This window comes from Scyliorhinus torazame, chromosome 4 (assembly GCF_047496885.1).
Source record: "Scyliorhinus torazame isolate Kashiwa2021f chromosome 4, sScyTor2.1, whole genome shotgun sequence".
NCBI lineage: Eukaryota > Metazoa > Chordata > Chondrichthyes > Carcharhiniformes > Scyliorhinidae > Scyliorhinus > Scyliorhinus torazame.
The window spans coordinates 205,154,178-205,170,870 of NC_092710.1; the positions used below are offsets into that span (position 1 = coordinate 205,154,178).

General features: G+C 50.1%; 1 protein-coding gene across 1 annotated transcript in view; it reads left to right on the forward strand.

Moving 5' to 3' along the window:
• The first annotated feature begins 2,070 nt into the window (after nt 1-2,070).
• Nucleotides 2,071-16,693, forward strand: part of LOC140411701 (trace amine-associated receptor 4-like) — a 39,365-nt gene continuing 24,742 nt past the window's right edge. Inside the window, exon 1 of the mRNA XM_072500721.1 lies at nt 2,071-2,106. The gene's annotated coding sequence lies outside the window, so the exon portion shown is untranslated. The remainder of the gene's footprint in view (nt 2,107-16,693) is intronic.

Here is a 16,693-nt window from a genome sequence, read left to right on the forward strand (position 1 = left end):
GCAGTGCTCCTGCCCCACCCAGTTCACAGTCATTTAACGGTGGCACACACCAATCAGCTTGGTACAGTTGTGGCTGAGCTCAGTGATTTCTGTTGAGCTCTTCAAAAGCCTTGCTGAAATCCAACTAGACAATGTCAAATACATTGCCCTCATCTACACACCTGGTCACCTCTTTGAAAAATTTAATCAAGTTGGTCAGACATGACCTCCCATTAACAAATCCATGCTGACTGTTCTTGATTAATCCCTGCCTCGTCAAATGCAGATTGATGCTGTTTCTTAGAATTGCTTCCAATAGTTTCCCTGCCACGGAGTTAGACTGACTGCCCTTTAGTTTCCTGGTTTATCCTTTCCTCCCTTCTTGAATAATGGTACCACATTGGCTGTCCTCCAGACCTCTGCCACCTCTCCTGTGCCCAGAGAGGAATTGAAAATTATTGCCAGCGCCCGTGCTATTTCCTCCCTTGCCCTGCTCAACAGCCTGGGATACATTTTATCTGGCCCTCGAGATCAGTCTACTTTTAAGCCTGCCTGACTACTCAGAACCTCCTCTCTATCTACGTTAATTTGTTAAATTTTATCTCAGGCCTTCTCCCTGATTTCTATACCCATACCAACCCTCTCAATAGTGAACACCGACACAATGTATTTATTGAGAACCCTACCGACATCTTCCAGCTCCAAACACAAATTCCCACTCTGGTCCTTAATGGGCCCAACTCTTTCCCTAGTTATCCTTTTACCCTGAATGTACTTGGAAAACAACTTATGATTTTCCATTATTTTACCTGCCAGTATCCTTTTTGTTCTCCTAATTTCCTTGTTAAGTATCCTCTTGCACATTCTTCATGCCTCCAGCATTACTGTTGTTTTGAGCCCTTGATATCTGTCATAAACCTCCTTTTTTCTTTTCATCCACTGCCATATATCCCTCAGTATCTAGGGTTCATTGGAAATGATGGTCCCAACCTTTCTCTTGGTAAGATGAGGAAAACAGGAGTGTGAGCTAAGCACTGATCGGCAACAACATAATAATAATAATAATCGCTTATTGTCACAAGTAGGCTTCAATGAAGTTACTGTGAAAACCCCCTAGTCGCCACATTCCGGCACCTGTTCGGGGAGGTTGGTACGGGAATTGAACCCGCACTGCTGGCATTGTTTTGCATTGCAAGCCAGCTATTTAGCCCACTGTGTTAAACCAGCCCCTGAACATGAATAGTACTGTGCTGCGAGGAGAACTCCTGATCCTCATCGACTCCAGAGGTTACATTTTTGGTGGCAGCCTGATACTTGTTCTGTTCTACACTGTTCAATTACTTATAAGGTTCCTGAGACAGGTATTAGGGCCCTAATTTACACTGGTTCCACACGGTGCCTGAGAAAGTCACCAATATGGCATCGACTGTACCCCAGGCGCAGATTGCGTGCGTAAAACCGTGTCCCAAAATTGGTCTTCATATCATTCATATTATACCTGCAAATTGGTAATATACTAGATGATCAGATAATCTGTTTTAGTGGTGTTGGTTGAAGGACAAATGTTGGCCAGCACCCCTGTTCTTCTTTGAATAGTGCCATGAACATAGATGGGGTCTTGGTTTATCTAGAAGGTGGGAAGCTCTTCATGGTACACCACAGCACTGATACATCAACCTTGATTATGCACTGAAATCTCTTGAATGACAATGTGTGTTTCTATCTCAGAGGTATGAATACTTTCACTGAGACAAGGCTGGCCCTTAATAAGGTGTTTAGCAAACCGGCAATATAAGGACCCACCATAGTTAATGTCTTCCGATTTTTGTGTCTCTCTCTTCTATGATATAATTATTTAAATGTTGAATCAGTCACCGAAAACCCTTCAAAACACTGGCGAGGTTATTTAGGTCGCTTATGGAGCATAGAAAATCTTATTGGCTGTGCTATTATGTGTCATTAAGACTTGGAAATAAGACAAATCATTTAATCTTCTTAAAGTGCTATTACCTGTAGTTGAAGAATTGCATTGGTTCATAAACACATCCAGTGAAATGGTATTAATAATGTTGGGCTATGCAGTTCAGATCCTGGGAACATCCTTCAAAGATGATAACATCAAGAAAGGTACTTATGTTTTTATAATTAGCATTTATAGAAAATTAAGACAGTTAATAAGTATTCATATTTTTCTTATTTATGTACCGACCTATTGTGCAGAAAGTTCAAATACATGTTACAATATTTCAAAGCCTCCTAGTCTGCCATTCTTTCTTTGGAACTATTGGGCATGTACTGTACACAGTTGCACATTGTGAAAATGTTGAAATAAAGTAGATGATATATTCACTGCAAAACTTTCTGATTGAATTTTTAGAGATTACTTTGGCCCTCAGTCATTTCAAAAAGTATCAGAAAGTATCAAACTAATATGTAGAGAAAATCTGATCATTTTATCCACAAGAGGATTAATTGTGAATTACCTCAGGAAATACTCTACATTCTGCCAAATGCTGCATTTATACAGATAGAAATATATATATATTATAAACTTTTGAAATTGAAAGCTGCATTTTTCTTCGGACATATCTATGTGTTATATATAATAACATACCTAAAATACCTGAGCAATGTTGCTCATGTACAATGTTATTTTAGTCAGAATCATGTGAATACTTCTGCACATGAAAAAAAAATGTTATCATAATAGTAATTAACAAATTCAATGGTCGAAAATCTAATATGCTTGCTTCATAACATAAACATGCATACTGTACTTTTTAATGTTACTTTAAATACTTGATGGAAAATATATATGAAGGACGTTACAATCAGGTGAGGAGGGGTTGAAAGGCTCCCCTCTTTTCCATCCCCTCGTTTGACTGTAAGTCCCCACGCTGGGGTGAAAACGGTGGCACTTTATGCCAGGAAAACTGGCGTAAGACAGCCACTGATTCCCAGTTTTGCTGGGGGCTCGCAGTGAGGCAGCGTAGACCTCGCAGCTCTAGCAGCCTATATGGCCCTCAGCACTTCCGGTTCCGAGGCCACGCATGCGCACTGTGGCGGCCTGCATCGGCCACGCCATGCTACATGGCGGACTCAGCCCACGGACCTGGACCACTAAAGTAGTGCCCCCCTTCGGCTGCTCGCACGCCCCGGACCACCCGTCCACCGTGCCCCCAGCCCTGAATGAAGTCCCCCCCTGCCCTCCGATCAGCCCTCCCCCAACTGTGGCGGCCCCGGACTGAGTCCGGAGCTGCCACACCGAGTTCACGAACTGTGTGAGCACACGTAACCGACACCATCGGGAACTCGGCCAGTCGGGGAGCATCGCACGGCGAGCCTCAGGTCGTGGCCTGAGGCTGTGGATAATCGGTAGGAGTACGCTGCTTTTCCAGGGATGGAGAATTCCAAAGCCGCCGCCGTTCCCGATTTTGGCATCCAAAATGGATTGCCCGCCCCGTCACCGAGCGCGATTTCAGCGTCAGGGAGCGGAGAATCCAGCCCAGGGATTTTTGAAAAGGATCTACTTGCCTATTCAGTGAATGTTTGACTATTTATGCGGGTGAGCATGAAAGACACAATTAGACAGGTTTACTTGAGTTTTAACAAGAAAGAGATTAACTTTATTATACTTAACCCAGTCTAAGTAAAATATAATAAAATACGGTCTGCTTTTCGCACAAACTCCATGTTTCCCACACGAATAGAGTACAGAGTGGCGAAGGATAGATTAAGTCAATAACAGTCCAGGGAAATAAAAGGGGTATATGGTCTGTGGAGGTTAGTAACTTGTTTAGGTTCAGGATGAATTTGGTTCGCTTGCGACATTTCCTCGATTATCCCAATGCTTCCAGCATCATGGTGATCTAAAGGTGTGGACAGCTGATTTGCTTGTTCTCCTGGAGACAGTTGGTTACCTTCAAGAAGCCTCTGTCTGCAGCAGGGTTGTCTCTGTGTGCTCATGGTCAACAAATAGGGTACAAAGCCTGTAAGGTGGGTTAGAGAGAGAGGAAAGAAGGAGAGACCCCACCATCTCAGTGGATTGGAATATGCAGTGTACAGTGAAGCAAGTTGGGTAGCCATCTTTGGCTGCAAGCTCAAGCCACAATTTGACCAAATGTTATGGCCCCGCCCACCTGGTCGCACCAAACTAAATGGGGATTTAAATAGCTCATCGCATCCTCCGGACTGGGGAGAGTGGGGGTGGGGGGGGGGGGGGATAAAATCCTGACCTTAGTCTCTTTTAAAAGTTTAGTTCAAGTTTCCAGCTGTTAGATTAAGCATTTATCATTTGACATAAAGCATGCTTTCATGACAAGGAATATACAGTTTCAATATAAAGAGCCAATAATTTATACTGATAGGCAAGCATCTTTTTCTTGTCATCTATCAATTCTATATTAAAATCCAATACTAAGAAATGTGTTGCATTCAAATCTTCTATGTAAATCTTGCATGCATGAATCATAGAATAGAATCACAGAATTTACAGAGCTGAAGGAGGCCATTCAGCCCATCGAGTCTGCACCGGCCCTTGGAAAGAGCACCCTACGCAAGCCCACACCTCCACCCTATCCCTGCAACCCAGTAACCCACTTAACCTTTTTGGACATGAAGGGCAATTTAGCATGGCCAATCCACCTAACCTGCACATCATTGGACTGTTGGAGCAAACTGGAACACTCTGAGGAAACCCACGCAGACACGGGGAGAACGTGCAGACTCCACACAGACAGTGACCCAAACCAGGAATCAAACCTGGAACCCTGGAGCAGTAACGCAACTGTGTTAACTGTGGTGAATGTATTATGCCAATAATCCACCATTGTATTTGTATCTGTGCTGTTGCCCTTGTATTTGTATCTGTGCTATGCTGTTGCTCTTGTGGGCTCCTCCTATGGGCCATTGTATGGCATTATCCATAGGGGAACATGTTGGGGCCTGTATGGACTCCGCCCATGGCTCCTCCCCTTGAAGGGAGGTATAAAGAGCAGTCGACCTGTAGGTGGTTCTCAGTATTGGATCAGTCGCAGGCAGGCACTGTTCTAAGTTGATTAAAGCCACAGTTTACTTCTACTCCCGTCTCGAGTGAATTGATGGTCGCATCAATTTAATCAACTTAAACGCAACTATGGAATCGGCCCTTAAACCTGACCGACTGGAACTCGATTCGCAGGCCGCGAAGGCGAAATTAATTTTTTCACACTGTCTCCGCTGCTTCAAGGCCTATCTCGCAGCCTCCTCCATGCCTTCCGTCACCGGCGAACAGAAGCTGAGCCTCCTCCAGGCACGGGTGAGCCATCGAATCTCTGTTCAACTCAACGAGGCCTCCTCCTACACAGATGCCCACGCGATGCTCGAACGCCTCTATGTACGGCCCGTGAACGAGGTCTACGCATGACACATCCTCACCACTCGCCGCCAGCGCCCCGGGGAATCGCTAGAAGACTACCTACGCGACCTCAAAGCCCTCGCACGCAGCTGCAACTACCAGGCCGTTACGGCCACTCAACATATGGAACTCGCCGTCCGAGACGTCTACGTGGCAGGAGTCCGGGCCAACTACGTGAGACAGCGCCTACTCGAAAAGGGGGACCTGTACCTGGATCAGACGGTAAAGTTAGCCTCCTCTCTGGAAGTAGCGTTCCAGAGCCTTAACGCGTTTCTGGCTGACCACGCGACCCCCTCGTGGACCCCGGTCCAAAGACTACCCCAGGCCTGTGCCGTGCGGCTGCCCACCCACCATGGGGGGCTACCCTGCTATTTCTGCGGCCAGTCCCAACACCCCCGGAGCACTGCCCGGCCCGTAACGCGAACTGCAGCAGCTGCGGGAGAAAAGGACATTTCGCCAAAGTTTGCCTGGCCAGGTCCAAGAACTCTAACTCACAGGCCCGATCCTCAGACTCACAGGCTCGCAGACCCCTCAGTGTGGCAGCGTGTCTGCCGACTCCGCCCCCTGTAGACGCGTCATCAGCCTCGTGCTATCAGTGGGCGCAGCCATCTTCCTGCCCTCACAGAACGTGCGACTCACGGGGGCCGCCGTCCTGGCCATCCTCCCCCACACAGCCGGCCACGTGCGATCCATGGGGGCCGCATCTTGGATGCCATCTTCCTCACCGCCCGCCACGCTCAACCAATGGGGCCGCCATCTTGGCCACCATCTGCTACGCCGCTCGACACGTATGATCAACAAGGGCAGCCATCACGGAACCGCCCCTGCACCTCTGACCACGCCGGCTACCCGCAACTCAGCGCGGTCACCCTGGATCAGTCGCGACCCAAGCACCTCTGGAGCTCCATGATGACCATCCGGGTAAATGAGCACGAGACACCGTGCCTTTTCAACTCCGGGAGCACAGAGAGCTTCATTCACCCGGATATGGTAAGATGCTGCTCGCTCCCAATTTTCCCGGTGCACCAAACCATCTCCCTCGCCTCTGGGTCGCACTCAGTGCAAATTCGAGGGTGCACTACCGCAACCCTCGCAATACAGGGCGCCGAGTACGCTAATTTTAAATTATATGTACTCCCAGACCTCTGCGATCCTCTCCTATTGGGACTAGATTTCCAATGCAACCTCAGGAGCCTAACCCTTAAGTTTAGGGGGGCCCTACCCCCACTCACCATATGCAGCATCGCGGCCCTAAAAGTCGACCATCCCCCACTCTTCGCAAACCTCACCGCCGACTGCAAACCAATCGCCACCAGAAGCAGGCGGTATAGCATCCAGGACAGAACTTTTATCAGGTCCGAGGTCCAGCAACTCTTGCGGGAGGGAGTCATCGAGGCCAGCAATAGCCCCTGGAGAGCTCAGGTGGTGGTCAACAAGACCGCGGAAAATAACCGGATGGTTGTAGATTCCAGCCAAACTATAAACCGGTACACGCAACTCGATGCGTACCCTTTTCCCCGGATTGCAGACATGGTAAACCAGATCGCACACTACCGGGTGTTCTCCACGGTGGATCTGAAGTCTGCATACCACCAGCTCCCAATCCTGCCGGAGGACAACCACTACATGGCTTTTGAGGCAGATCCCCGCCTTTTCCACTTCCTCCGGGTCCCCTTTGGCGTCACGAACGGGGTTTCGGTGTTCCAAAGAACAATGGACCGAATGGTGGACCGGTACGGGCTGCGGGCCACATTTCCATACTTGGACAATGTCACCATCTGCGGCCATGATCAGCAGAACCACGCAAACAACCTCCACCGATTTCTCCATACCGCCCAAACCCTAAACCTCACGCACAACAAGGAGAAATGCGTTTTCCGCACAACCAGACTAGCCATCCTCGGCTACATCATGGAAAACGGGGTTCGAGGACCCGACCCTGACCGTATGCGCTCCCTCCTCCAACTCCCCCTCCCCCAGTGTCCCAAGGCCCTGAAGAGGTGCCTCGGGTTCTTTTCATATTATGCCCAGTGGGTCCCCAACTATGCGTACAAAGCCCGCCCACTAATCAAGGCCACCATCTTCCCCCTGACGACTGAGGCCCGCCAGGCCTTCAGCTGCATCAAGGTGGACATCGCCAAAGCCGCGATGCGTGCGGTGGACGAGTCCGTCCCCTTCCAGGTGGAGAGCGATGCATCAGAGGTCGCTCTCGCCACTACCCTCAATCAAGCAGGCAGACCGGTAGCGTTTTTTTCACGCACCCTCACCACCTCCGAAATTCGGCACTCCTCAGTCTAAAAAGAGGCCCAAGCCATCGTAGAAGCCGTACGGCACTGGAGGCACTACCTCGCTGGTAGGAGGTTTACCCTTGTCACCGACCAATGACCGGTAGCCTTCATGTTCGATAATACGCAGCATGGCAAAATCAAGAACGATAAGATCTTGAGGTGGAGGATCGAACTCTCCACCTATAATTCCGATATAGTATATCGTCCTGGGAAACTCAACGAGCCCCCAGATGCCCTCTCCCGCGGCACATGCGCCAGCATGCAAGATGACTGACTACGGGCTATCCACGATGACCTCTGCCACCCGGGGGTCACCCGGCTTATCCACTATATCAAGGCCTGCAACCTGCCCTACTCCACCGAGGTCAGAGCTATGACCAGGGACTGCCAGATCTATGCGGAGTGTAAATCGCACTTCTATCGACCAGATAAGGCCCACCTGGTGAAGGCATCCCGGCCCTTTGAGCGCTTCAGTATCGATTTCAAAGGGCCCCCCCCTCCAATAACCGCAATACATATTTCCTCAAAATTATTGATGAGTTCTCCCACTTCCCCTTTGCAATCCCTTGCCCCAACATGACCACGTCCACCGTCATTAAAGCCCTACATAGTGTTTTCACCCTGTTTGGTTTCCCCAATTATGTCCACAGTGACCAGGGCTCGTCGTTCATGAGCGACGAACTGCGTCAGTACCTGCTCAGTAAGGGCATCGCCTCGAACAGGACAACCAGTTATAACCCCAGGGGAAACGGGCAGGTGGAGAGGGAGAACGCGACGATCTGGAAGACCGCCCTACTGACCCTGCGGTCCAGGAATCTCCCAGTTTCTCACTGGCAGGAGGTCCTCCCCGAGGCGCTCCACTCTATAAGGTCCCTACTTTGCACGGCCACAAATGATTCCCCTCATGACCGCCAATTTGTTTTCCCTAGGAGATCCACCTCAGGGGCCTCGCTTCCAGCCTGGCTGAAGACACCGGGGCCAGTCCTACTCAGAAAACATGTCAGGAGCCATAAGTCCGATCCTCTGGTAGAGAGGGTCCAGCTCCTACACTCCAACCGCCAGTACGCTTATATCGAACACCCCGATTGCCGACAGGATACGGTCTCCCTCCGGGACCTGGCGCCCGCCGGTTGCACCACCACCACCGCCCCCCCCCCCCCCCACCATATCCCGCCCAACCTACCATGACCAGCGCCCCCGCCCCTATATGGCTACCGTGCTCCCTCCCGCCCACCATCCCCCCTTCACCGATCCACAGGAATGAAGCTCCAGAAGAGACGCTCCCGGAGTCCACGTCTGTACCCGCACCGGCGCCCTCACCACCGATGCCAGCATGGACAAGCTCGACACCCAGGCCAGCACCAACGGCAGAGCTTCGCCGATCACAGCACACAATCCGTGCGCTGGACCGGCTTAACTTATGAACCCGTCACCCCCGCCGGACTTCATTTTTTTAACAGGGGGTGACTGTATTATGCCAATAATCCACCATTTTATTTGTATCTGTGCTATGCTGTTGCCCTTTGTGGGCTCCTCCAATGGGCCACTGTATGGCATTATCCATAGAGGAACATATTGGGGCCTGTATGGGCTCCGCCCATGTCTCCTCCCCTTAAAGGGAGGTATCAAGAGCAGTCGACCTGTAGGTAGTTCTTAGTATTGGATCAGTCAGAGGCAGGCACTGTTCTAAGTTGATTAAAGCTACAATTTACTTCTACTCCTGTCTCGAGTGAATTGATGGTCGCATCACTAACCATTGTGCTACCGTGCTGAAGTCCAATGTTGAAGTGCCAGATTGTAACTGTAGCCATTACCTATCTACTTGGCCCCTGGCGGAAGTTCAGTTTTAAATGACCAGCAATGATTATCAACCAGACCACTTTGTGGTGTTATATTTTATCTTTGTTACAAATAAACAAATAATTTAAACTTAGGAGGGGTTATTGGGTTACAGGGATGGGGTGGGAGTGAGGGCTTAAGTGGGTCGGTGCAGACTCGATGGGCCGAATGGCCTCTTTCTGCACTGTATGTTCTATGTTCTAAGCTAAAACAAATCTTGCAACTTTCTGAATAATGAAAATTTTAATGTGTAAAATATGGTTTTAAATCAATTTAAAAAGCCAAATAATTGCATATTTTACAAAGCATGAATAAATTGAACCATTGGATTGTCTGGTGTGCATTTTAATAACTTCATTACTTGTAAATCTCAAACCCTCCCTTAAACTTGAAACATTTGACTGCCTGCCGGTTGAATGCAGATTGTACAGCTTGGGAATGTGCAGTGTATCTAATTTCCCAGCTCCATCAGTACTATATAATCAGCTGAACAAATGGAATACTTTCTTCAGCTCTGGCAGTTACTGATCATAGATTACATCGGATTACATAGAATATACAGGAGAGAAAGAGGTCAATCAGCCCAACCAATCCATGTTGGCACTTAACGCTCCACATGAGCCTCCTCCCATCCTTCTTTTTCTATCCGCTTAAAGCACTATTCTCATTTCCCTCATGTGCTTACCTGGCTTCCCCTTAAATACATCTATTATATTTATCCCAACCACTCGATGTGGAAACAAAGCCTACATTCCCACAACTCTCTGGGTAAAGAGGTTTCTTCTGAGTCCCCAATGTGATTTATTTTTAACTATATTGGTGTAGATGTATTTTTAGTACCATCCTTGTAAAACGTCTCTACATTCTCTCCAGTGCACCTATATCCTGTATATAATATGATGACCAGAACTGCATGTAGTAATCTCTGTGGTCTAACTAAGCTTCGATACAGTGTAGCAAACATTGTGATTTTTCGATTCTTACGCTGATAAAGAATCCTTGCTCGGTGCCTTGTTTATGGCTTTTTAGTGATTAGTGAGGGTGGGGTGAGGGGAGTGGGGGGGAGGGGAGGGGAGGGGTGGAAATGTGGAGATGTGTTCTTGTCATTGGTCTAGTAAGTCAGAGGCCCAGCCCAGTGCTCTGGGGGTTAAAATTTAAGCGCAGGTTCAAATCCCACCATGGCAGTTGGTGGAATTTAAATTCATTTAATTAATCAGTGTGGATCTCAGTAATTGTGACCATGGGCGAAATTCTCCGGTATCGGCGCGATGTCCGCCGACTGGCGCCCAAAATGGCGCAAATCAGTCGGGCATCGCGCCGCCCCAAAGAATGCTCCGCATCTTGGGGGACCGAGCCCCAACCTTAAGGGGCTAGGCCCGCGCCGGACTAATTTCCGCCCCGCCAGCTGGCGGAAAAGGCCTTTGGTGCCCCGCCAGCTGGCGCGGACATGACATCTCTGGGCGGCGCATGCGCGGGAGCGTTAGCAGCCACTGACGGCATTCCAGCGCATGCGCAGTGGAGGGAGTCTCTTCCGCCTCCGCCATGGTGGAGACCATGGCGAAGGCGGAAGGAAAAGAGTGCCCCCACGGCACAGGGCCGCCCGCGATTCGGTGGGCCCCGATCGCGGGCTAGGCCACCGTGGGGGCACCCCCCGGGGCCAGATTGCACCGCGGCCCCCCCAGGACCCCGGAGCCCACCCACGCCGCCTTGTCCCGCCGGTAAGATCGGTGGTTTAATCTACGCTGGCGGGACAGGCATTTTAGCAGCGGGACTTCGGCCCATCCGGGCCGGAGAATCGCGGGGGGGAGCCCGCCAACCGGCGCGGCGCGATTCCCGCCCCCGCCGAATATCCGGTGCCGGAGAATTCGGCAACCGGCGGGGGCGGGATTCACGCCAGCCCCGGGTGATTCTCCGACCCGGCAGGGGGTCAGAGAATCTCGCCCCATGAAACTATTGTCATAAAAATTCATCTGATTCACGAATGTCTTTTAGGGAAGAAACTCTGCCGTCCTTACCTGGTCATGCCTCTTCATGTGAATCCAGAACCACAGCAATGTGGTTGACTCTTAACCGGCCTCCGAAGTAGCCTCACCAATCAGTCAGTTGAAGTGCAATTAGGATGGGCGGCATTTACTGAATCATCAGAAGCATGTTTTGCAGAAGAAACAGCTGATATATTATACACAGACTAGGTACAAGAACTTGCAGTTGGTGAATACGCCTGAAAATGACGAACTTGAACATTATTGTTAGTTTCTCAAGCCAACTTGTTCATTTTAATGCAAACATTTGACTCTCTGACACTGACAGAGTCTGCAACTACGCATGTGGAAGGAATGCTTACCCTGGTGTTGTAGCACCAATAAACACAGCCTTTGAAGAACAGCTTGGCAAATTTTTAAAAGTTTGTATTCAAATAATGCTGATTTTGAGTGTATTGTTTGAAATAGAGAACATGGGCGTCATTCTCCGACCCCCGCCGGGTCGGAGAATGGCCGTTGGCCACCGTGAATCCCGCCCCCGCCGAAGTCTCTCCGGTACCGGAGATTGGGCGGGGGCGGGAATCGGGCCGCGCCGGTTGGCGGGACCACCCGCTGGATTCTCTGGCCCGGATGGGCCGAAGTCCCGCCCAGAAATTGCCTGTTCCGCCGGCGTAAATCAAAGCTGGTATATACCGGCGGGACCAGGCAGCGCGGGCGGGCATAATGGCATGATTGGGCGGGGGCGGGACCTCGCCGGGCCAAGTGTCAGGGAGCTCGCGGCATTTTCCACTTGCTACCACATTAAATTTTGCCTTGTATCTCTTTAGCAATACTCATATTTATAAAATAGATGTTCCGGTGGCGGCTATGAGGGAGTAAGTTGCACATTTGGTGGCTCCCGCTCTGGCCGGACTTTTGGACTTTTTCCCCCGACTTTTTCGTGATTTTGAGTTTTGGCTTTGAAGGCGCAGACGATTAGGCTCTGGACCCACACAGTGGTGCATGGAATAGAGAACCCCAAGGGACCGAAAAGGAAGAAATAAAAGGATAAGCAAGGGTTGGGTGGAGGTGGCAGCTGAAGACAATATGGCTGATGTTCGAACCCCTGCTGCGACGGCCCAGCCAGCGACGGAGGAGCTGATGCAGGTCATCCACGAGGCCTTTGCCAGACAGAAACGGGACTGTCTTGACCCGATAAAGGAGTCGATCGAGCGGCTGGAGCGCAGGCTGGATGCCCAGGATCGGACGATTCAGAAGTTGGAGAAAGTGCTGGCGGACCAGGAGGAGCACCAAACGGTGGTCGAACTAGAGGTGGGGATGCTGAAGGATCAGCAAAAGAGGCTGCTGGAGAAGGTGGAAGATCTGGAGAACAGAGCTCGCCGGCAGAACTTAAGAATTGTCGGTCTCCCTGAAGGGGCTGAGGGGGCTGATGCTGGCACGTTTGTGGCGAGTATGTTTCAGAAGCTTCTGGGGGAGGGGGCTTTTCCCAGACTGTTGGAGGTGGACAGGGCGGACAGGGCGATGGTGAGGAAGCCATCCAGGCCGGAGAATAGCAGGGACCTGTGTGGAGCGCCTCGATTACCCTCTCCGCGGTTTCTCCGACGTGCGTGGCGCAGACCATGAATCAGCCGTTCCTGCCGGTTGGGAGAATGGCGGGACGGCGTCGCGTGGAAAAATGGCGCAAACATTGATTCTCCGGTACGGCGCGGCATGGGAGAATAGAGCCTTATATCTTCACTGTGGACTGCACCACCGGGCTCCTTGAATACCTACTTGGAGCTATTGGCAACGCTACCGTCACCATAGCCCTCAAACTAGACCCCTTACAGGATTCCTCCTCCATCCTAACCCACTCTATCCCTTCTCCTTCCTACCACCGCCGCACCTTGTCCACATTCGCCGCCCAATAATAATGGAGCAAGTTCAGCAACGCCAACTCACCCTGCTGCCTCTGTCTCTGTGCTCCCCACCCTCAGCACGACTGGCTGTCGATATTATTTTGCAGGGGTGAATGGCGACGGCGTAACCTGGTGGTCCGGTTCCACAGATTTTTGGATAAGGAGTGTGTTCTCCAGTGGGCCAAGCGTACTAGGAGCTGCAAATGGGACAATAGCATATTGTGTGTCTATCAGGACCTGAGTGTGAAGCTGGCCAGAAGGAGGGCAGGCTTCAGGCAAGTGAAGGAGATCCTGTTTAAGAAGAAGGTGAAATTTGGGCTGGTTTACCCGGCGGGTCTGTGGGTTATGCACGAGGACCAGCACCATTCCTTCGAGTCGCCCGAAGACGCAATGGATTTTGCCAAGAAGAAAGGGCTGGCGCAGAACTGAGAACTTTTTGTTTTAAGTTGTAACTTTTCCGAGTGATGTTTATACATTGAGACTCTGGTCAAAAAGAAGAAGGAGGCATATGACGTACATAAGCAACTGGGATCAAGTAGATCCCTTGAAGAGTATAGAGATTGTCGAAATAGAGTTAAGAGGGAAATCAGGAGGGCAAAAAGGGGACATGAAATTGCTTTGGCAAATAATGCAAGGGAGATTCTACAGATACATAAAGGGGAAAAGAGTAACTAGGGACAGAGTAGGGCCTCTTAAGGATCAACAAGGGCATCTATGTGCAGAGCCACAAGAGTTGGGTGAGATCCTGAATGAATATTTCTCATCGGTATTCACGGTGGAGAAAGGCATGGATGTTAGGAAACTAAGGGAAATAAATAGTGATGTCTTGAGAAGTGTGCATATTACAGAGGAGGAGGTGCTGGAAGTCTTAAAGCGCATCAAGGTAGATAAATCCCCGGGACCTGATGAAATGTATCCCAGGATGTTGTGGGAGGCTAGGGAGGAAATTGCGGGTCCCCTAACCGAGATATTTGAATCATCGGCAGCCACAGGTGAGGTGCCTGAAGATTGGAGAGTGGCGAATGTTGTGCCCTTGTTTAAGAAGGGCAGCAGGGAAAAGCCTGGGAACTACAGACCGGTGAGCCTAACGTCTGTAGTAGGTAAGTTGCTAGAAGGTATTCTGAGAGACAGGATCTACAAGCATTTAGAGAGGCAAGGACTGATTCGGGACAGTCAGCATGGCTTTGTGCGTGGAAAATCATGTCTCACAAATTTGATTGAGTTTTTTGAGGGAGTGACCAAGAAGGTAGATGAGGGCAGTGCAGTAGACGTTGTCTACATGGACTTTAGCAAAGCCTTTGACAAGGTACCGCATGGTAGGTTGTTGCAGAAGGTTAAAGCTCACGGGATCCAGGGTGAGGTTGCCAATTGGATTCAAAATTGGCTGGACGACAGAAGGCAGAGGGTGGTTGTAGAGGGTTGTTTTTCAAACTGGAGGCCTGTGACCAGTGGTGTGCCTCAGGGATCGGTGCTGGGTCCACTGTTATTTGTGATTTATATTAATGATTTGGATGAGAATTTAGGAGGCATGGTTAGTAAGTTTGCAGATGACACCAAGATTGGTGGCACAGTGGATAGTGAAGAAGGTTATCTAGGATTGCAACGGGATCTTGATCAATTAGGCCAGTGGGCCGACGAATGGCAGATGGAGTTTAATTTAGATAAATGTGAGGTGATGCATTTTGGCAGATCGAATCAGGCCAGGACCTACTCAGTTAATGGTATGGCGTTGGGGAGAGTTATAGAACAAAGAGATCTAGGAGTACAGGTTCATAGCTCCTTGAAGGTGGAGTCGCAGGTGGACAGGGTGGTGAAGAAGGCATTCGGCATGCTTGGTTTCATTGGTCAGAACATTGAATATAGGAGTTGGGACGTCTTGTTGAAGTTGTACAAGACATTGGTACGGCCACACTTGGAATACTGTGTGCAGTTCTGGTCACCCTATTATAGAAAGGATATTATTAAACTAGAAAGAGTGCAGAAAAGATTTACTAGGATGTTGCCGGGACTTGATGGTTTGAGTTATAAGGAGAGGCTGGATAGACTGGGACTTTTTTCCCTGGAGCGTAGGAGGCTTAGGGGTGATCTTATAGAGGTCTATAAAATAATGAGGGGCATAGATAAGGTAGATAGTCAACATCTTTTCCCAAAGGTAGGGGAGTCTAAAACTAGAGGGCATAGGTTTAAGGTGAGAGGGGAGAGATTCAGAAGGGCCCAGAGGGGCAATTTCTTCACTCAGAGGGTAGTGAGTGTCTGGAATGGGCTGCCAGAGGTAGTAGTAGAGGCGGGTACAATTGTGTCTTTCAAAAAGCATTTAGATGGTTACATGGGTAAGATGGGTATAGAGGGTTATGGGCCAAGTGCGGGCAACTGGGACTAGCTTAATGGTAAAAACTGGGCGGCATGGACTGGTTGGGCCGAAGGGCCTGTTTCCATGCTGTAAACTTCTATGATTCTATGATTCTATACGTTTTGATTCTTGTTTTACTTCTGCTTTTAAGTTTGGGTGAAAATGGGGAAGTAAAAGTTATTCAGTTTCTGTGGGTTTCCGGTGTTTTGTTGGCGGTGGCTGGTGGGGGCTTTTTACTTTTTAATTACTTTGATTTGCACTATTGGGGGGGGTTCTTTGTGGATTTTTCATTTTGGGTTGTCTCCTATGGTAATTGGGTGATTGTTCGGTTTGAGGAGGGAAGTGCTTTTGATGGGCGGGGGGGGGGGGGGGGGGGGGGGGGGGGAGGGGGGGGGTGGGGGGGGGGAGTAGGGAACAATAGATGGGAGACTTCTTGGTGCCAGAGGCGAGGGTCACCAGGCTAGCTGGGTGAGCTAGCCTACGGAAGCACAGTGGAGGGTGTGCATATGATTAATATATGGCAGGGGTTAGGTTACAAAGTGATGTTGCTGGGGGGGGGAGGGGGGAGTTACTCTGCTGACAAGGGAGGGACGGTTTTGGGACAGAGAGGAGGTCGGGGGTGGGGGCTGCCAAGAAGCGGGCCGATGGAGGCCTCGCAGCACATGGGCTGGGGGCGGGCCCAGGAAAGGGGATGGCTGATCGGCGGAGGGGGGGGGGGTGCAGTGCCCCCCAACCAAGCTGATCACCTGGAATGTTAGAGGGCTGAATGGGCTGGTCAAGAGGGCACGTGTGTTCGCGCATCTGAGGGCTCTGAAGGCAGACGTGGTGATGTTGCAGGAGACACACCTGAAAGTGGCAGATCAAGTCAGGCTAAGGAAGGGTTGGGTCAGTCAGGTCTTTCATTCGGGGCTGGACACCAAGACTAGAGGGGTGGCGATTTTAATCAATAAGCGGGTACAATT